The sequence below is a fragment of the Echiichthys vipera genome, assembly GCF_963691815.1.
Source record: "Echiichthys vipera genome assembly, chromosome: 1".
In the NCBI taxonomy this organism is placed as follows: domain Eukaryota; kingdom Metazoa; phylum Chordata; class Actinopteri; order Perciformes; family Trachinidae; genus Echiichthys; species Echiichthys vipera.
The window spans coordinates 25,669,373-25,691,545 of record NC_139826.1 but is presented as its reverse complement, the minus strand read 5'-3'; positions in this window follow the sequence as shown (position 1 = coordinate 25,691,545).

Sequence of the window (22,173 nt, the reverse complement as noted above, 5' to 3'; positions counted from 1 at the left end):
TGTATGAATAAAAAAGACAGAAATCTCACTTTTTACAATATGGGACCTTTCATTTTATAATTTTTTGTTGCAATGAAACAGACTTACTCTTATATACTGACACTAAAAAAGTGTATGTCTCACTGCAATGCTGGCCTGCTGTGTCATTGTATGTTTCATATCCTGTATATCACTAATTATCTTTACTTTACCTCTTTTAAGTAAGCATCACCGTGTTAGAGGAGAAGGAGTTCTGAAGGAGTCATCTTAGCCAGAAACACGGATTTGAGAATTATAGGTGAAGACTCAGAATTATATTTTTAAAAGATTTAATGACACACAAACAAAACATGGGCTTCAAAATGCTTCCTATGCTCATATGGTAAATGTGAACAAAAATAAACGTTCATAATGCTTATTGTGGTCAGTAGTGCAGGTGTTCATGGTAAATATACTCTCAGGTGTATGAAAAGCTACACTGCAACATCATGCTGAAATTTAGTGGAGTCAACTAATATGTTATCTTAATTCAATGTTAATACAGAAGTTTTAGTCCTTAAAATGATGAGTTTAATGAATGGGCTGCTGGGTGCTCACATAACTTAGAAAATTATGTTTCTAGAGATAACAGAATAGCATATTAATACACTTCCCAGCATACATTGTATGAGCATTACAACTATTCAGTGACCCTCTTCTTTAATTGTTAAAAAAAAATCATATATGATGTAAATTAGCTGTGTAGTAAATGTTAAGTCCAGTTGTTTCCTCTGGAGTAATAAAAATAATGGTTAGTCCCCTACAAACTGTAAAATTAATACATTTCCTGGGAACTTTCCTGGGTACGAGTGGCTTCAATAGGAGCAGTAACAGCTGTAAAAGCATCTGCAGCAAGTGAAGAACTGAATCTTCAAAACTACAATAGAATTGGAGTAGTTCAGCGACTTAACAAAGTCTGTATTACATTACAGTAATTCATGAGCCGACTTTGAACCAGTTATTCAAGTTTCAGTTAACTCACATTATCAAGGCAGCAGAGGAGCTTACGTGTTTAAATTGAATCAGCTTACAATGTTTTACAGTAAACCACAATTATTATCCCTAAACTGGATCTCTGTTGAGCTCCTCTTGTTATGATGTAAACGCCAAATAAAAATGTGTTGCGATAAAGTCAACCAATTAAATATTCACTCTACAAATGTTCTGACATTTTTTTTTACTTTATACATTGAATATACTGCCGTTGTAGTGACACACAAGTGCCAGCCTAGTAACGCTTTACTTATGGGAAACTAAAGTTTTATTGGCACATGAAAACATTTCTGCAATAGGACTTACATTTGGTGGTATTATATCATTCAGTTTAACTCTGGGTTTCTACGTGAGTGCTCACTGTGGGGCTGTAGGACAGCGATAACACACTGTGCTTATTGATGTATGAGTAGAACAAAGAAGAATCACACAGATCTCTGATTCAGTCAACATCATACATATCTGAGTCACACAATGGAATACAGGTTTTGTAATGTGATTCATGGTAAAACATTGAAATACCCTTAAAGCAACAATGTAAAAGAGAAGAGACCATTTATTTTTTATTTGACTACTTTGTGTATTTGGAACAACCACAATGTGATAATTTGGTGGTTGAGCCAAATCAAGTTGACCAAATAAAGCTATAAACTGGTAAAATAAAACAATTAAGTAACAGAAAGGTTTTCAGTCACCTTGTTTGTGTATTTTCGCCACACCTTTTCATCGGAACAAGTTGCTGAAAAAGAAGAAAAGAGTCTGCAGTAAAAGTAGGTTTGTGGTAGTGGTTGAGATTAAAGGTCAGCTGTCTTATGTGTACTTCATGGTCTCACACATTGTATGGTTTTCATAAAGACTAACACAAAAATCAGCTCAGCGTAGTAGAAATCACATTGAAGTCAAACTTGAAGACTACTGTCAGATATCCATTAGATATCATTTTGGTGCTCCATAAGTCACAGAAAGTTGGTCATAATTATTGGTCTGGACGACTAAACTGGGTCCTGGTGATTCTGGTACTCCTTTTAAATGGACTTCACCCTTTGCGTGCAAGTGTGTGTGTGTGTGTGTGTGTGTGTGTGTGTGTGTGTGTGTGTGTGTGTGTGTGTGTGTGTGTGTGTGTGTGTATGTGTGTGTGTGTGTGTGTGTGTGTGTGTGTGTGTGTGTGTGTGTGTGTGTGTGTGTGTGTGTGTGTGTGTGTGTGTGTGTGTGTGTGTATGTGTGTGTGTGTGTGTGTGTTTGTGTGTGTGTGTGTGTGTGTGTGTGTGTGTGTGTGTGTTGGTGGTGTGTCTCCCCCTTCACAGTGGTACACCCATATTTTCCTCCTGCTCCTGTATTGCCCTTTCTCTGGTCCTGACTGCATGACACAAAGCATACTGACTTTACTGCTGCCTTGTCCATGTGCACATCAGTTTGTGTGATAGCTTTCTGCTGAGTTTGCAGAATGTGTGAAGCAGCTTCTCCTCCCTCTCTATGTACCTGCAGTGAACAATGGGAAGGCCACACCTGCAGGATGAGATGAGCCTCTGCCCGTTTAAGCGCTGCAGCAGACTTTTATGTGCTACTGAAATTGGTTTCACATGCGTGGGGCACCGAACTGTGTCAGCAGATTTTCTGAAATTAAATGAAGAACAAGGGGAAAGCAAAAGGACCCAGCGGTTGCACTTATCTTGAATAAAGGCGAAGATGGAGAAATCATCTGTTCTTGCTTTTTTTCCATCTCACTTTGAGTTTGGTTTGGTGGGTAATCTTGGTGTACACAGTTGCGCCTCCACTTCACACAGTGCCAGTGAAACATCTGCTTGACTTCCTGTGGAGGAGCTTTAAACATCTGGCACCTCATGTCTGGCAGGTTCAAAGATAGATCAGGTAAACCCATGGTGAACCTCGGTGTTTCTGGTTCATCAGCACAGAATGCTTTGCTTTCCAAATGCGCTTTCATGGTTCAATAAATGTTTATGTGATATTTTTAAAAAACTTTTTTTTGAATTTCAAATAAACCAGTTTTAAAATCACTTTAGTTGTGTTTTTTTCTCCTCTGTTTTCTGTGTTAGTAATGTGTTTATTGAGCACTGCACCTTGCGGTTGTTACTGTAGATGTAAGCATTTCTATTTATTCATGTATATACAGTGTGGATTCAGTCTAAGGTTATTATTTTCCATCTGCCTCCTTTAAAACATCTTGACCTTCAGGCTCTGCAGAACTCGCAGGAAGCCTGGAAATGGTGCCCAGCACATACAGACCCTACATACACACAAAAATACAGATGAAAGTTTATTAGGATCTGGAAAAATGTTTCCCATATGTGACTACCTCCAGAATCTGGTGTTGATCTTGGGATTCCTCTTTTACTGATATGATCAGTTGAGAGAATTATCTGCCTTCATCAAATTCAGAGCACAGCTATGTGGCACACACAGCAACGCAGCACAGAGGTGTGTGTGTGTGTGTGTGTGTGTGTGTGTGTGTGTGTGTGTGAGTGTGTGTGTGTGTGTGTGTGTGTGTGTGTGTGTGTGTGTGTGTGTGTGTGTGTGTGTGTGTGTGTGTGTGTGTGTGTGTGTGCATGTGTGCATGTGTGTGTGTGTGTGTGTGTGTGTGTGTGTGTGTGCATGTGTGTGTGTGTGTGTGTGTGTGTGTGTGTTTATATAATTCTGGGGAGATGGGTATTGCAGATTCTTGGGACCAGATAACCTGGGAGATAATATTGATCCATCTGAGAAGTTTCATTCAACAGTCAGGGCTGACCTAAATGGTCCACTCTCCACTGTAGAAATCTGGTACAGTTGCTGTGTTCACTTGTGGATGTGAGAAGTTGGTAGTAGGAAAAACGTAATTATTTAAAGCATTTAAGCTCAGTGGGTGAGAAAAACATGCACGGCTGCTGTGAAGTGTTTAGCTGCTTACGAGCTGCTAATTGTTCAGGTTTAACCATGACCTTATTGTGCTGATTGATTTAAGTGTTTCAGGCCGAGAATCAAACTGTAAATGTGTACCATCTTGTCAAGGTAACATTTGAGAGGACAGGCATGTTGATGTGAATTGCAGCTTGAGAAAATGAGCAGAAATACTTTAGCTCAAAATATTTAAAGTGTAACTCTGGCTTATCAAATATCAAATAAGCCATTGAGACAAGTTTTTACGTTGATCACCTATTAACAGAGAAATCCCGGACAGTCTCTAGCAGCCAGAAATGGAAAACACTGAGTAGCTTGGGGTACCGAGTTCAGTTCTATTGAACTTCTGTGAACAACTGAACTCCAGTGCATTTGGTAATAAATTTGTTTGGGCTGCCTCTCAATATGGACGTAGTCGGCTGCTAGGGCTTGTAGCATAAACTTTTTCATTCTACTGCAGAGGTTTGATGCTATTGTGAGCAATATTAGTGGTTAAAAAAAGCCAATTTGGATGGTTTAGTGCTGCGCCCCAAGCTACTCGTGTCAGCCATGTCTGGCTGTTAGAGACTGTCCAGGATATTTCTGTTAATAGGTGATCACCCAAAACACTTAGGGTTTGTTTAAGCCGGGGTTACACTTAAAGTGAATCAGTTAAGGGGACATATGCTCATTACCAGGTTCATACTTTTTGGGGTTTCTACTCTGTTTGCATGCTTAAATGTTCAAAAAACACATTCTTATCATACTGTCTGTCTGAATAAACCTATATTCATCCTCTGAAATGCTTTATTTTAGTGTCTGTCTCTTTTAGTCCCTCCTCCTGAAAAAGCCAAGTTTGCTCTGATTGGTCAGCATTTCTGAGTCTTCGCTCTCTGTGTCTGTGCATTAACAGGGGAATGACTGTAACTGTAGCAGCAGCACTTTCTACCTATATATAGTTTAGTTGTGACATCACGTTTGTAGTCACAGTTTCTGAGCGTTTCGATACTCTCACAAAATGTATGTAGCATCTAAACCTGCTTAGTTATAAAAAAAAAATGCATCGCAATCTCACCACTTTTCACAATATATAACTTTTAAAGCTGCAGTCGGCAAGTCTGGCAGATCGAGTGGACTAGAATTTCGAATGTTTACAACTCTCACGGCCTTCCCCTACTATCACAAGCTCCTCCGTGCTCTCCAACCGTGTTCTCGTCAGTGTGCGTGCACCAGATTCCTGTGAACGCGCCGTGTCTTCTCTCATCAATAAACGGCATGGAGTACATGCTACAGGGAGGTAGGCTGGCTAACTTACTCATAGATAGCAATTGCTAACGTATTTGAGCGTATACTTAGCTTGAGGCGTGTGCCTGTGATATTGTAACATGCGCGAGTGGACAGGAAGACTCTGCGCTGTGGATTTTTGCGAAACAAACAACAGGCTCTACGTGTGCGTCGTGGCGCAGTTCTTCTAAAACCTGATGATTTTGTTGTTCCATTGGACCATAATGCCGGCTTCAGTGAATATTATAGAGCAAATGTTGCTGACTGGGACTTTAAGATATTTTCTAGTCAAGAAGCATGAATTCTGACTTGACTAAAATCAAATGAAACAGAATACTTTCCCACCTTTTATCAGGCTCACATTACATTCAACAGTTGCTTTTGATTAAAGCGAAATACATTTTTCCCCTCCTCAGTGGGAGCAATTTGTGGTTCAGTATCTTACTCAATCCTCCACCTGAGCTTTATCTGACATCTCAGTACAGGTAACAACAAGGGGGCCAGTCCTCTCACTTCAGTACAGAGTTGTTTGTGTGTGCTGTCTCTGAAAACATGCACAACAAAAGTTACCAAGAATGTATGAGGCAATGCTTTTGCAATTCTTGACTTTTTAGCAATAACCCACTGATATTTAAATGGGTAATGCTTGGCATGTCTGGTAACCTCTCTTGCCTGGTGTGTGCCACTATCTATAATTTAGTTCCCAAGAGCAATCTTATTGGTCTGCTGGTCAGAAAGCTTTTAGGTAGGTCCTCACTTGGCTTTAGGATCTCTAGAAACCACAGCCACAAATGTCCACAGGACTCCTTGGAGGATAATGACACTTGAATTTGGTGATTGCGTAGCAACAAATATGATGGCAGTGTTTAAAAAAGTGCTGCTGTGTTTATTTTTTAAAACCACGACAACTGAGTGTACTGTAGGCTTCTCATTCATTCATTCATCTTCAACCGCTTGTCCCTGTCGGGGTCACGGGGACTGTAGGTTTCTGTCATCAATCATTTTTTTTCACTCATTCACTCATTCCTTCGTCCAAAATGGTGTCACTAGAGGAACAATTTGGAGGCACAAGCCTGTCTCCTAGGATATTACGTTCTCACAACAAAACTGCCTTCTACATTCTGTATCGAGGGTATTGTATTTTCCAGCGTATTTTTAAAACACAATGTTAATGTTGTGAATTAAAAGAAAATTATTTGTTTAGGTTTAGACAGATATAGTGGTTTGGTTATGTAGATTAAGCAGGTTAAAGATTTTCGTCTTTTTAATATTCTTCAAGTTTCTATCTATCAAAGAGTGAGTTAAAACAAGGGTGACTGATCATATAACCACTAATGAAAGGGCTTCTACTTGCCAAGTTTCCCAATATCTGTGTCTGTGGCCACATTACCAGGCTAGATGTAAATAGGCCGCCATATTTGTAACGCTGCCGACAGCGGTTGGTCTGTCAGCTGAACTCTTCATTAACGGTTATGCTGCATTCACTTGTAATCAGAATTCGTGAACTTCCGACTTCGGAGTCAGGCTTATAGTGAGGGCAAGTGTAATAGGAACATGTATGTGTGTATGGATTTTTTGTGAGAGAAAAAAAATAGGGGACGGACTTAGAGAGGTTAAAGTGTTTCAATAAAGTTTATAAAAGAGCAAACAAATAAATACATTATACAAAGTCAACACACAAAGTGACCAGGCTCACCTGCAATTACATCTTACCATCAAAGAGGCCGCTAGAAACAAGGAATCGCAATTCTTACGAAGTACAACCTTAATGAGGTTACATAAACAAACCAAAGTTGACTTTTGGTTTCACATGAGACACACCCGTTTTTGTCATATGTCAAAGACAAACGTAATCTGGGACAAAATACATTTCCTTTGAAGCATATTTGAGAATGCAGTGTCATTGAATGGAAACATCGTTTTTTAGGAGACGGGGCTGCAAAGCTGAGACTGAAAATGTGTTTTCGGGTAAATCTTTTCATTGTTTGTGGAATACATGAATTGAAAAGATGGTCTTAATACTTTCCAGCGTCAAATAAGCCAAAGTGCTGCCAATACAACTAAAGTAATAAACACTTTTAAGTTCCACTGAATGGTAAGTAAAAAAACAAGCAGTAGAGACATGTGATACTAATGTATACCAGTATGAAGATACTTCAGTAATGCTGCACTGGCACCTCACCCGACTCCAACCACTTCTGAGAGATAATGTTGTGCAAATAGGTTGCAGGCTGCAATCTAGAGGGCACTGTATTCTGAATAAATTACACAAATGTCCAGCAATTTGTTGTCTCCCTCCCTACCACCGTGACTTTGTAAATGTCCAGATGCTGAAGTGTTGGTTGATGCTGTCAGCTTTTTTTTGGTTCCATTGGCTCTCCTTTCATTATGTAGTTTGTTGTTTCACATACATCCATTTCTCTCTTTCAAATGCACAGTTATACTAAAATAGTTTAGGGCTTTCTAGACAGACAAGAAAGCTGGAAGTCTACAAATGATGTTAAACCCAGAGTTTCGTCAAGTACACCATGTTAAGGTCTGGAAAACTGAAGTAAAGAGAGTTTAACATCTATGGATTATTTAAAGATGAGGTTGACTTTCATTGACAGTGAATAAGGCTGTTGATAGGTCACTGACTGAAGATCTCCTGCTTCATACTAGCCTCGACCTTGTTTCTAAAATATCAGTACCCCACAATGAAACTCAAAAATGAAAGTTGATATAAAACCATAATGTATCTGGCTTTATTATATGATGCAAATAGCCTATTATATCAGGCACTCCATTAAAGAAACAGATACAGGTTATGTCTTTGCAATCTAGTTTCTAAATAAAGATAGAGCTCCTGATAAACTCTCATATGTGTACTTTTTTGAGGTTCATAATGTGCAGTAGCACATAAGGAGTGTGGAATGCAGGAAGGGGAGCAACGTTGTTTTTCGTGTTCCTGCAATCCTCCCATTTTTCTTTTGTATATGACTGCCATATGGGAGCACTCGTAAAGAAAATTGGGCACAAATAAAAAAGGCTTGACAGTCCTTTCTATAGCAAGAGAAGCCCGGGTTGTTCCCTGGGTCATATCTCAGGTGTTTCCTAAGTTTTTTTATTTTTTATTTTTTTACTTATTTTTTTGTTACTGTATCTTTTGGCAGATCAATCCAATGTGTGGGTGTACTTACAGTAATGTGAGTTATTTGTTTATTTCATGCAAGGCACAATAGTGTTTCTAGAATTCTTGGACGGTTTGTTCTCTAATGAACTGAAATATAAAATGCAATGACATGATTACAGCAGGGGTATCTGACATCTACTTTTTGAAGTGTTTTCTAGTATGTTGAAGTGCATCTTTAGGTGTTTCACTGGCTGTTTATGTGAGAGCAGAGAAAAGAGTAAGGCAAACAGATGGTGAAGAAAAGCTCCTCAAACATGAGTCCTGCAAAAGGAAAACTCTCCTTCCACCAGAGTAAAGCTGCATTCTCTGGAACAGTGTCGCTGGGATAAAAGTTGACTGTGATCTCCAAGCTTGGCCTTTGACCCTGACAGTATTTTGATTAGAGAAGGCTGGATCCTGTGCATCCTTAGCGTTTAATCTCTGAGTCTCAGTCAGAGCTGGACAGGGGGTGTTGTGGGAGGGCTGAGCAGAAAACTCTCTGTGTTTATTTTGGTAGGCAGATAGGAGTCTCGCAGCAAGGTGCTTGCTGTCATCACTGTGACCTACGAACTCGGGCTGCCGGACATCACCAAGACTCCAGAGAAGAGGGCCACAGCAGCATGTGGGATGCTCAGTGAAGAGGTCAGAGGGCAGGGCTGCTGCTGAACATGTGCACAGATGTCAAGAAATAGACTCTGAATTTCCTTTGACTTGTTCAAAAAGATTTGCAGTTGGTGTATTAATGTATTTGGACAGAAGTGTGCTGGACCAACCGAGTCACCAGAATAAAATTTCGGCAAACCACTAATATGCTGATCTCAACGTTTCTATACTGCTGCAACCCGTTCTCATTCCCAACTCATCACATAACGACCTCTTGGTGTCACATTTTGAGCTCCATTGTCACAGTTAAAGATTAGTGTCGCCGTCTTTGCGTAAATCACCCTTTTTCTTCACAGTTGGAGGTTTGTTTTCTTCAGCTGTTGGCCGATGCATGATATAGATGTCATCAACACACCCATTCATTCTCTGTATATACACCAAAGAATGGGGGGCTGTATTCACGTATGGGCTCACTCTGAGATTAAATGGTCTTGGTACTGAGAGCTGGCAGGGTTAACTCTGTGATGAATGTATGAATTGTACATTTGCATTCTCACATACAGCCCCGCCGGGTAATGTCTAGATAATTTCAGGTTTGCAGAACATTTATGAAAAGGGGCTTATAACTGGCAACCTGGCTGGCTGGAGACCTTCTTCTAGAGTAGCAGTGGCAATATAGAGTGCATGACGATTATGCATCGCTGAGCTACTGAGACAATGAGCAGCAGAACAGCATCGATGACCAGCCCTAAAACTAAAGTGACCTTTTGCAAAGGTCAGCACCAAGAGAAAACAGAGAGCTCACTCATTGGTCTAATATCCTGGAATGTTCTGGAAGCTCCGAGGGAAAAAGGTCCTTTCAACCAGGATCTTAATCAGAGTCATGTTCTTGATTTAATTTAAGAGAATTATTTGTGTGGACGCAGATGCCCCTTTCTTTAGATGGATTTATTCACTTAAGGACATTTAAGGAATCACACAAGAATGAATAGTTACTATTTCTGTGTTTTTAAATCAGTCCTAAGGCCTTTCATCCTGTTAATTTATTTCCATTAGAAAGATGTGGACTGAAAAAAATGATATTTTTTGTCCATACATCGCTGCCTATGCATCTTCTTTGGCCTACACCTTCTTCTGCGCCACATCGCTGCATTTGTGTTTGTGTTGTTGTTATTATACAGGACATGAAACTGTCAGGGAAAATAAATTAAAGACAACACAAAACAGTGCCTAGTGAAGATTTGAAAGAGAGTTTCAAGTTTGGCTTTGTTCGTCATGAACACATTTACCAGTTTATCTGCATGGTACATGTGCATGCATTAATGGGACAAAAAAAAATACCTCTCAATTTAATGCGGTCCAATACAAATTCTAAGCAGCAACAACACATTACTTATTTATAATGCTGATTGTAAATAACCTTTAAAAAAAATATTGTTGCATGTGCTACTACTGCAATACAGTTCAACGGGGAAGCATTTCAAAGTAAAAGTCCACTAATTGTTTACAAACATTGTTTTAAAATAAATGCATGACTAACTGAAGTTATGTCATGGAAATGTGTGCTGTTGTGTTTTCATGTTTTAGAAGTCTTTCGCCTGGCTTTTGTTATACTTAAACATTAATCACAATAAAAACATTGCGAATTAATCAATTAAATAAATTAGTGCTCACTCAAGTCATGATGTTTTTGTCTTTGTTTTTTATTTTCCTCCTCTCATAAATCAAAACACTGATGAAACTTAAATATAAATGTAAAATGTAAAACATTTATAAAACATATATATATATATAGGTTTTTACTTTATGTCATTTCAAGAGCATAAACATTAACACTGGTAATTTTGCTATAATGTTATACTATTTTTATTGGCAACAGGTTAGGATTTGTGTACTTCTGGGAGCTGCCATGCTGCCATGCTGGCAACAAAGCCCTCTTCATCCTGATCAGGTTGAACAAGTGATTCCAATTAAGGCTGTGTGTGTTGTTTACTGAGGCTGGGGTCATGCAAGTCAAACATGAAGCAGTCTGATCTTACAAGCAGAGAGCAGAACCCTGGTTCACTCTGTCCTGAGTTTGTTCAACACTGAGATCTCTTACTTCTCATGATAAAAATCTGTCTGACACCTGAGACCTTTCAATTTTATTTTTAACACTATGTTTGTTTGTATTATTTGCTTTATTTCCCAAATAAACACCTTCATATACAACGCCCAATACATACAAACAGTCATGTATTTGGAAATACAGAAAATAAGACTGAACTGAACAGAATTGATCAGATCCAATGGGAGCTGTGCAGAAAAAAGCGAGACAAATCAGTTTGTTTTAGTGTAGTATGACATCCACTGACTGAAAGGTGAGAGAGGAGTCTGAGAGGGCAGAAGGAGAAGACGAACGAGGGAGTCTGAAGGGCCTGAGGGGGAAAAAACAACACGCTTAGCACTGGGTAATGGGATTTATATGCTCTGTCAGAATCTTGTAATTTAACAGTTTATCATCCAGTTCAACACTCATGAAGCTGTGTCACTATTTGTAGCCAAGACAATGACGTTAAAGTAGGAGTTAATGGGTCTGTGCTTTTACAACAACGACACAAAGAAGAATGTGTAGAAGCAGTATATGGTGAACATTTCTCTGGTAATGGCAGCTGCTGGAGCTGGAAAAAGTGCTGATTGTTTTGTGGCAGTGATGTATAATAAAGGTTCATTTGTCACGATGCAATGCAATGTGGTGTGCTCCTAAGGATGGTGTTAAAAGAGTGTGAGAAACACTGATCAGAATAAGTTAAAACCTGTTGTTATTATTATTTTTAAATTGAAATTTAGCTACATAATGTATTATTATTATGTGCAGGGTAATGCAAATAGTCCATTGATGTCAATGTGCTAGATGTGCTAGTCACTAGATGAGCTTGTTCATGCTCTACTCTCAGATTTGCCCCAAAATAGGCTATGGTTATTTTAAACATACATTTTAAGGAGTTTTAGTCAGACTTATTACAGCACTGATGCATTATGAAATAATTTCTCAAGACTTCCTATATTGAGAGTCTAACTTCTGATCTTGAAACAACACATTGCCTTACAATAAAAAGTTTAAAGAGCCAACTCCTACACAGCTCATGCCTTTCTGTACAAAGTGTACATGTTTGTAATGATTCATTACTAAATTTAAACACATCTAATATGTTTGTCCTGCTCAAGATAACACATAACCTCTGCAGTAGCGTGATAAGAGTCCCTACACATTAACCGATGCAGTGCATTGACTTGAATGGACTTTACTATGAGATGAGCTGCTACCGGGGGCCAGTTGGAAAGTCTTTCAAAACACTCTTTTAATAAACTCCGGGTTCACTAACTACGTTGTTGGTGCTTTAGTTATTGTGTAGGGACTCCTATCATACTACTACCGCATTTGGCTGTTAGCGACTGTTAACGACTCTCCGGGATTTCTCTGTTAATAGTTGTTGCATGAAAAAAATTGTCTCAATGGCTAATTTGATGAGTGTATTTGCTGAAAAAGTTATATTTTCTCTGCCCCCCTGATTTGATATATGACACCAAAACACTAATGATTGTATAGCTTGAGATGAGGATGCATGCAAACATTGGCAGAGAATGAGCATAAACCTGGATTAGATGTTTATACTGGGACAAGCGCTTATCCAGGTTTCTGAATCAGAACATGATGCATAAATGCCCCCAAAATAACCAGGATACTCCTGGTACTACTGGAAGAAAAAAAACCAGGATGGGTTAGTGTGCATGTCAATATGAATATCCTTTTCAACAAAAGGTTCAGCCTAATGTCCAAGACGTTAGATAAGAAACACATTGACAGATGTACTGAATAAATAAAGCTTAGCATGTGATAATAAAGAACATGAAAGGCAGACAGGATAAGTTGATTATGTTGAATGGACAAAGGAGTGTGTTTGGTTGGACTGCTTTGTGGGCAAAGCAGCAAAGGGCAGACTGTTGGCAGAGCGTCGACATCAGCTTGTGACTCAATGACTGTCAAAGTTAGAGAGGGTGACTGAGCAGACGGAGGACTCGCTGAACAAATGTCCTTTTCATTTCATGCTTTACATCCATACACTCTGCTCCTCTGCTGCTGATTCAATTGCAGCTAATCACCTCAATTGAAATCACATGTATGAGCAAATAAATAACCCATTTAAAGCATTGTGCACGAAAATAACCTTTTTTTCTTTTGGATGTCTGAGAAAGAAATGGATTCTGGTGCGTCTTAGTGTGCATTAGTTAGTTTGTAGTTTGTGTTTCCTCTTTGTTTTTTTTCACATAACCTACTGTACTTCCTTGACTTCAGGACACTGCATTACCTAAGGTATAGTTATAAACACCAGTGAGGAAAGGCCTATGATACTGGGAGCTTTAACTTACAGAGGAGGAAGTGAAGGAAGGAAATAAGCTTTGGCATGTTGACTCAAGACAGAATTTCCCAGGAGCCCTAAATGGACAACTATTAAAGTTTAATTGCTCTCCTTGCCTATAGGAAGAGCTGTGAGAGCACCGTTGGAGTACATTTAGACCTGCAGTTGGTAGGAAAAGCTGTTGAAGGAGTTCAGTGCTCGAGCAAAGACAAGCACTAAAATGCGCCCACCCTGTGTCATTTTTACAGAAGTTGTTATATCGAAAGTAAAATTAAAAAAAATAACAAAGCACCACCAAGAGGAAAAGGGCAAATGACAACAACACTTAAAATTTCCAAACGCCAGCCCGATTTCCCCCTCATCCCAGAAAAAAGGACAGAAAAAAACAAAGAGTATCTCAGTTTTGTTTCTCGATTATTTGCATAATACACTTTGATGGGTGGATACTCATCTCAATCCCTAGCTCTTTTGTATTTGCAGATTACAAAAGAGCCTGTTTCCAGCGCCGTGCAGGCTACCAAGAAGAGACTATCAAAGGGAAGGAATGGGCTTTCAAGTCAGGATCCTTCGATTGTGTTACAGATTGGTTCCAGGTGAGGCAGCTTTGGGAAGTTCAGCCGGAGGAAAATTGCCCCTCCGTGCAGTGCTTGTGAGAGGCAGGGAGGCTTCACGGTTGGCATGGTGCTCCGGAATTCCAATACTACTCACGTTTGGTGGGATTTCTGAGGGATGAACGCTGGGCCTCAAAAATCTTGTTGTGGTTGATTGCAGTTACATTAAAAGCTAAGCCGAGACCAAAAAAAAAAAAAGAGTGTCTGGCTGTTTCAGAAAATGCATGCTGAATAGCTGGATAGCACCACAGTCTGCAGACAATAATTGCCAACATAATGTTCAAAACAGCCCTTTGATTCGCTCATAAGATAAGTCCTGGGTTTATTTCTTAAAACAGACATTTTCCAGTTCCACTCTGGTGTTAACGTGATTTTCAAAATGAGCAGATCATGTTCTTCATTTTCACACATGCTATTATGGCAGGAAACTATCTCAAGGACTCCTGGCAGAGATGTACCATACACATTTCAGCAAACAGGGCTCCTTAAGAATATCATAGCACATACTTAAACCATTGTTCTTTTTCCCTCTTACGCTGCATTGGTTTATTGTCTTTCTCAGACCACACTCACTGAAAAAAACATGCTTTTGATCATGAGGAGATATATCTATACAGATTTGATTGGCTGTCCCGTTGACTTAACTGATTTCATTGGGGAAGCAACAAGATTCAGTTGATCTTCATCTTTCAAACTGACAAAAGGATTTGACTACTTATTTGGTTTGATGCAATTTAGATACAGTATTAAAGGTCTGTCCTCACATTTGCCAATTGTTGTTACCTTGACAACTTCACAGATTCCTCCAGTGGCGCCAACTGTCTTGTAACCGATATCCTGCCATCATCATCTTTATCTGATTTTTGATATGTTAGTACCCACCCCATCCAGCCTCAAAGCCAGGGCCATCTGTACAGTTAAACACATCTTAAACAAATCCTCTTGGAAACTCTAAACAGACCCTAAAGTGTTTCATACGTACGCAGGGAGCGATTCTGTGCGTCTGCTGCGCACACTGTGTCAGATCTGATCTGAACCAGGCTCTGTGTGGGAAGGACAATTAGGCAGATACAGAGATGAGCAATGCACAGGCGTGCCATGCCATGGTAAAAGAAGAAGAAGAAGAAGAAGAATTACTTTATTTTTAATATCTATTTATAATATGCATCGCTCACCTGTCTGGCCAAATAAACCAAGACAGGGAAACATCTGCTCATGTTTTGAAACTGGGCAAAAATGTCTGTCTTTTTTTGTTCTTTGAGAGTTTTGAATCTGTGTGTGGCAAAAACAAGGTATTTCAGTTCTATGTTGGAACATTGCATCTCAAATGCAAACCTGCCTCCTATAAAAATATGTTCCCATACAACTAAACTGCATTCTCAATAGCATTTTGAGGGAAACATATTTTGTCCTGAATTACACATCTTCATACCAGCAACAGGTGCGCAGTAGCAGTTTTCTTAACACAAGTTTAATGTTGTGAATTGAAACAAAACTTCTTGGTTAGGTTTAGATAGAAAAGAAAAGAAAAGAAAAGTAACTCAAATTAAGTTATGCAGATTAAGTAGGCTACCTACGTGACATAAATTAAGTACATTACAAAAGTTAACTTTCCATTTGTTTATTTTCCATTTGAAATCACAGTCATTGCATTTATTTCTTTTGTTTTTTAATTATTTATATATTTTACGTATTATTTACATACAGTGCACCTGTAAAAACGTAGAAACAAATCAAGAGGGCTTTGGGGGAAAATGTAATTTTACAATGAGTGAAAAGATTGTTTCCACCTTCACTGAGCAGTGCGGACCTCCATACCGACTACAATCACTCCGCCGTCCACCAAGGCCACACAGAGCAAACAAGCTGTTATTCCACTGTTGTTTGGAAGGATTTTGAAGAGATTGGTCCTGTAATGAAAAGAAAATAGAAGTGATGTTCCCATGACGGATATGGTAAACTAAATTGAGAGAGGCCTCTCTGTCGGCTCAGAGTTCACACCTCTGGTCCCCCGCGCTCCCCCTTACACTCACCCTCCATCCTTTAACCTCATTGACTCACCCTTTCCAAAGAACCTGATCTGGCCTAGAGGCCCATGTGCTCATGTCCTGTCGAGGATTTGTTGATTTCTCTAATCACTGTTCCAGCTCTGCTTGTCTTTGTTTGTTTAATAGAACAAGCAGCGAACACAAGAGCTTAAGATGGTCCTGTGGAACAAAGAGAGGAGAGCTGCTTGAGGACACTGAACTCTTGATTACATCTGTAAGGTCACTGTAATTACTTTGTCCTGCATGCTTTTGTCCTGAAGTGCTGTAGCAAAATGATGTCAAGTGTTATTATGGCCCAGACTTCTCAATGTCATATCACGGCAAGCATATAAAAAGAAAGCCACTTTTCGCCCGCGTTTTACGTGTCATGTAACAAATTTTGAGCTTTTCTCGTGTCATTTTATGCACCATTCTCATTGACAATACGGAGGCTTTCAGGACCCCTGAAGTCACTTTCTAGCATCAAACTATGACACTTCACTACGATCACAATTTTGTGAATTTAATCAAAACTTAAGTTTAAGGCATAAAAAAATACAAAAAAAGTTTTGTGATACCCTGCAAAATGATTTCAAATCTTGATGTTATTCATAAGACATTTCGTGAGACCGTGCTATTTGTCTTTCTCTCTTTTTGTCAAAGATGCTAAAAGTTAACAACATGCCACAACATGTGATTGGACTGTGTTTCTTGTCATTTTAAAAGGTTGTCCATAAGTGGACACATTGTCCTGTCTTAAATGGCAGTGTGGGTATATTGTTGTGTGTGCTTTTGTCTGCGTAAGATCTGGGAGGAGATGGAAGGAGCATGCTGCTGAGAATGAAAACCATGAGGAGTAGGAGGAAGTGCTGTATTTACGCTGTTCATGGTCTCCTCTTTTCACTGACAGGAGGAAACAAGCCCTGCTGGCGATCTGCACGACTTGGCCTTATTTCACTGACAGGAGAGTTTGCATTCTCTGAAGCCCTCTCTGTTCTTCCTGTGGCAGTTACAGTGTGTTTAGAACCAGAACCACAGCACTGTTCCTATCCTGAGGAACCCAGACATGTACCCCCTGACCCCTCAAAATATTTATGGATATGAATTGAATGAGCATGATGGAGGGTTTTTAAAATATTTTGCAAAGAAATAAGTCTAGCCAAGTAAAACTAGCAGAGAGACAGTAAGAGTAATAGTTAGTTTTTAGATAAGGATACTAAAATCAAGCCCCCCAAAAACTGCATTACTGAAAGGGCAACACATAATAATTATTTTAAGGACACAGGGGTATGAGCCATCAAAGGCCTCAGCTTGAGCGCAAAGCATCCCTGCAGTCTTCTCTTCATCACACAGTTACAGAGCAACAGTAGGGATTAGTCACAGCTTGAACAAGCAAGATAATCGAAACAGATGTAATATTGGACCAAGGTACGTACAGTTAGCACATATGGAGGCTACTGCATCTAAATGTGCTCATTAGTCTTGTTATACATTCAACAGATTAGCAAGCCAGAAAGTAGCAGCTTTCCCAACATCACATCACACTATTATGAGACAGGCGGACAAATGAAAAAAATATTTTAATTAATATAGTATAATTAATACATTGAGTACATGACCGCGAGAGGATTTGTGTCAGAGGAAGGTTTAGGGATGAGGCTGCCTTTTGTAAGCCCCCCAACCCCACCCGCCCGATTTAATAAACCAGCTTTATTTAATAGTTGACGATGGGAAAGTAGCCAAGCTCAATTTTCGGAGGCCTGTTTTTCTCTACCTGATGTAACACAAGGCTGCTTCACAATGAATGCATAGTCACACCACCACCAATACCACTTGATCTGCAGCTTTAACTACATAATGAACTGTTGTGCTTCAGATGTCAGTCACAGTCTCCCCCTCTCTTCCTCTGTTGCTCTGCTTGCATGTCTCCACAATCTCTACTTAAACTAATATCGGCACACTTTTTATAGGTAAAAAAACTATGTTTCGAGAATGTTTAGTTCATCTTTAACAGAGTGAAAGAGGAGGTACAATATTTGAGGCAAAAGGTTAAGAAACATCTATAGGTCCTAATGATCCATATATTGCTTTAAGAACAGGCTTTAGAATCAGTGATATATTTTTCATTTACAATTTTAATAGTCTTTGGAAAAATGGTGACATGAGCGAATAAGAATACTGTAGTCATTTAAAATACACAGTTAAACTGTTCCAGGACAAAAACATTTTTACATTAAATACAATTCAGTGCCATTCCCATCACACAATAGGTATTAATATATTTTCACAATAATGTTGTTTTCCACTCTAGTCTTGACTCAATCCTATGCTGTAAACACTTGAACATTAAAATGGCGTTCAGTGATTAAATAATGGATGTTGTGTGGTTGGAAATGTTTCCATGAGATCACTGAAAGAGTGCCTTTTTTTTAGCATGCAATTTTACCAAGGTACATAAGGCAGTGTAAACACACAGAGCAAAACATAGCATAACATTCAGTTTATATACTGTTATACCAGCATGGCAAAAACACATGACCTCCTGTTCACACGCACAAAGCACATATGGAGACCTGTTGTGGAACTCTGCACGACTAAACTCGGTCCTGGTGATTCTGGTACTCCTCTTAAATGGACTTCACCCTTTGCGTGCAAGTGTGTGTGTGTGTGTGTGTGTGTGTGTGTGTGTGTGTGTGTGTGTGTGTGTGTGTGTGTGTGTGTGTGTGTGTGTGTGTGTGTGTGTGTGTGTGTGTGTGTGTGTGTGTCTGGCGGAGTATAAAGGTGCTGGTTCCTCTGTATAAATCCACATATGTGACAGATGCCTGGTGCATAATTTCAAAAGCCTGCCTTTCCTTAAAAGCTCTTCAGGCTCAATCCAGAGTTTGACCCCAGATCATCCACAGAGCACCTGCCACGTCGGCCCTTCATCACCGTCACAACGCCCACTCTCTCACCAGCTCCAGACATGACGGACCGGGAGTTGGACAGACTTGCACACAGCACTCCAATAATGACGGCAAGAGATGGGTGGCAATAACAAACACACAACTCCATGTTATTCCCGTCATTTGAAATAGCAATTAAAGCTGATCTAATTAAAGTGGTCTGTATAATTGAGGTCTTTAGGGAAATGTTGACAGGGTCCAGATACTCTCTCTTTCTGTGCAAACGTCTCACCAGAAGCACAGGGAATTCTGGGATACAGGGGAGCCATGACAGAGACTTTTTTCGAGGATGTAAACCAGATGTCAACCGCCTGTGTGTCCTGATGTTGCATGAATGCTTATAGGAAACAATTATGCACATATCAGAGTTCTGTGTGCATTCATTTAAAACAGTCATGCATTTGTCATTGTCCAGGTCTGCACTTGTTTGTTTAAGCATATACTTGGCATATAATGAATATGTATTACTTTTCTTTTCATTTAGGCACTGTGTTTCCAGGCCAGTCATGTGGGCTTTTTGTGTATTGGTCCTCCTAAGTCTGCCAGGCTTTTTATTTATATACATATATAGATTGAAGCTGCTGCCATTGAAGCTGTCTTTATTAAAGATTTCACTTTTTCTGCCCTTAAAGATATTGTTCTATTCCTAAAAGTAAAAACTGAATCCTCCCATATCGTAAATTAAAGCAGGTTGAGTTGCTGTATAAATACTGTGAAAGTATCAAAGTGCTGAATCAACAGAGAAATGCACACAGCCCGTATTCAAAAACCGTGTCTTTAAATGAGCTGACAGGACTTCTGTACAGTTGCAATGTCACAACATTATACACATACAGGGTGTCCCAAAAAATGTATGCACACAGCAAATAACTCAATAGTCGCTGAATTGAGAGCAGCCATTGAATGTGAGTTCACACAAGTACCAAGGGAATTGTTTAGTGATGTGTGAGATTACATTGCTTCGCGTTGTCAGCGGTGTCTGGACCAGAGCGGACGTCAGTTTGAGAACAGGCGGTGACAAAACAATAAAATTATGTTTGTAGATTCTATTAAACTTTGAAAATTCAATCAATTTTAATAAACACCTGCTTAACAATTTTTTACAGTGTGTATATATATTTTTGGTAATGTATAAAGTTCCGCTACAGTGCAGTTACAGTCATTCACTGGGTGCAACGAGTTCAGAGATGTAGATACGAAAGACCTGGAAATTCTGACCAATCAAAGAAGACAATAAAACAGAGCCATCAGACAGAGTGCAGGCTACATTTCAGGCAGGCTATATTCAGACAGACAGTAAGAGAAAAATGTGTTTTTTTAACATTAAAGCATTTAAACATGTTCTAGAATAACCTAAAATACAAGTATGAACCTGAAAATTAGCATAATAGTCCCCTTTTAGATTTGATATAATGTATTTCTACTGTTACAATGTAAACTGTTTAATTGTAGCTAATATTAAAGGAGGTAGGCCATTTTTGTGGCCATTCACAGTTGGTGGTTGATACCATCTTCACGGTCAGGCTACATCCAAGTATGTTTCTAGTTTAACTGGCTTGGATGAAACTTGCTGTATTACTATCTCCACATCGCTTTTGTTTTGGTTTTTCAGCAGGGATAGATTTCACCCGAGGTAACAGTGGAAGACCTAAATTCTTCCATGACTTTGAAACACACAGAGCAATAGTAGAGGTTATGTGGCACCCAGTTTAGGTTTAGATTTTCATCCAAATTGATTTGAATCTAAATGCAGAGTAAACATGACACATTCCGTCCACTTTATAGAAAAATGTATTGATTTTGAACAAAAACCACAGTATGTTTCACATCTGTGCATGGCTATGTATTTCAGCTCAACTCATTTCCTGTCATCTCTGGTAAGGATCTACTTAAATCTGGCATCTGCCTATTTTGACTTTGTCTATTTAGTGTACCGCCGCGGTGTTATTCTTAGTGTACATATGTAGAAAGGCTAAAATATCCCTTTAATCTGATCTACCTGCATTTTTAAAAAATGTATTTACTCCAATATCTATCAAATTGTGTATGTAGCACAAAGAAATTGGCTGACAGGTTTCTATGTATCATTTACTGTTATTCCCTCCTCTTCTATCAATATTAATATGCATAATTACATTTTAGCACTTCCATGCCCATGACTGACAGATGTCATTCCAAATAGTTTCAGAGGTGGTCAAAAGTCTATGAACCTCTGTTGGTTTTTCATCACAGAGCCAGTTCCCCAAGAGTTCACGTGATGCCCTCTGGGCCAGGCTCTGTAGGACAGAAGTGCAGGTCTGCTCTGGTTTCATGCTGTTAGATAAGATCACTTTGTGTGTTGGATTTCTGTCACTGGGCAGACCAGGTTATGGCTGACCCAGTGCAGAGGTTTGGGCTTGAGGAGCCAACACTAGTCACGCAATGCAGAACAAAAAGTCAAAGGTCAGAGCTTACCTTTCTTCCTCCATCCAACGACAAGAGAAATATGCCTGAACTTGTCTTTGAGGATGGGTGATATTTCATTATTATAACATGAAATGGAAAAATAGTTTTTATTTATTCATAGGTTACAAGCGTGCTTTTAAGGCTTCAAAGGGTCTTTTTAGGCTTCAAAGATATTTTGTGTTGAAATTTTTCATTTGATGTTTGATAGTTTAGATGTTATGTAGGAACACAAATGTAGGACAGAAATAAAACAGTTAAAACATTAATATTTAGTCTTTAGTCTGTGATAGTGCATTCCCCCCTTTTCTACCATATGTGAACAATATTTTCAATAAGAAAATACAGTCTCTGACAGTTTACAAAGACTTATTTGCATCAGACAGTTGTTGAAAAGCTGTTTTCTTTTCTCTCACAAAGAGTGTTGATTGTGGTTGTGGAGAAAATCTGAACATGCATCTGCAGTAACTTATAACATTATTGAAGATTTGTGGGTTTTTATGATTAATTAGCGAATAACATTAGTCCTACCTGCTGTAAACTTCTTATTCAGTGAGTCATTGCTACTGATAACTTCTGTCTTTCATTACAATACAATTTTTCACTCACAAGTCCTTCACTTTGGCTCATAATGTAGCCAAAAGTAACATGTCTCTGGCCAAAATACATGTTTCATTAAGCATTAATGAAACATGTATTTTGGCCAGGCCTTTTCACTGTTTCTGACTTAATTAATATCTAGTACACACTTTGGTTAAGTTTATAGCAATATGATTTAAAAATATGCAAACTTGTGATTGAACTATGTTATATGCAAAGCAGATG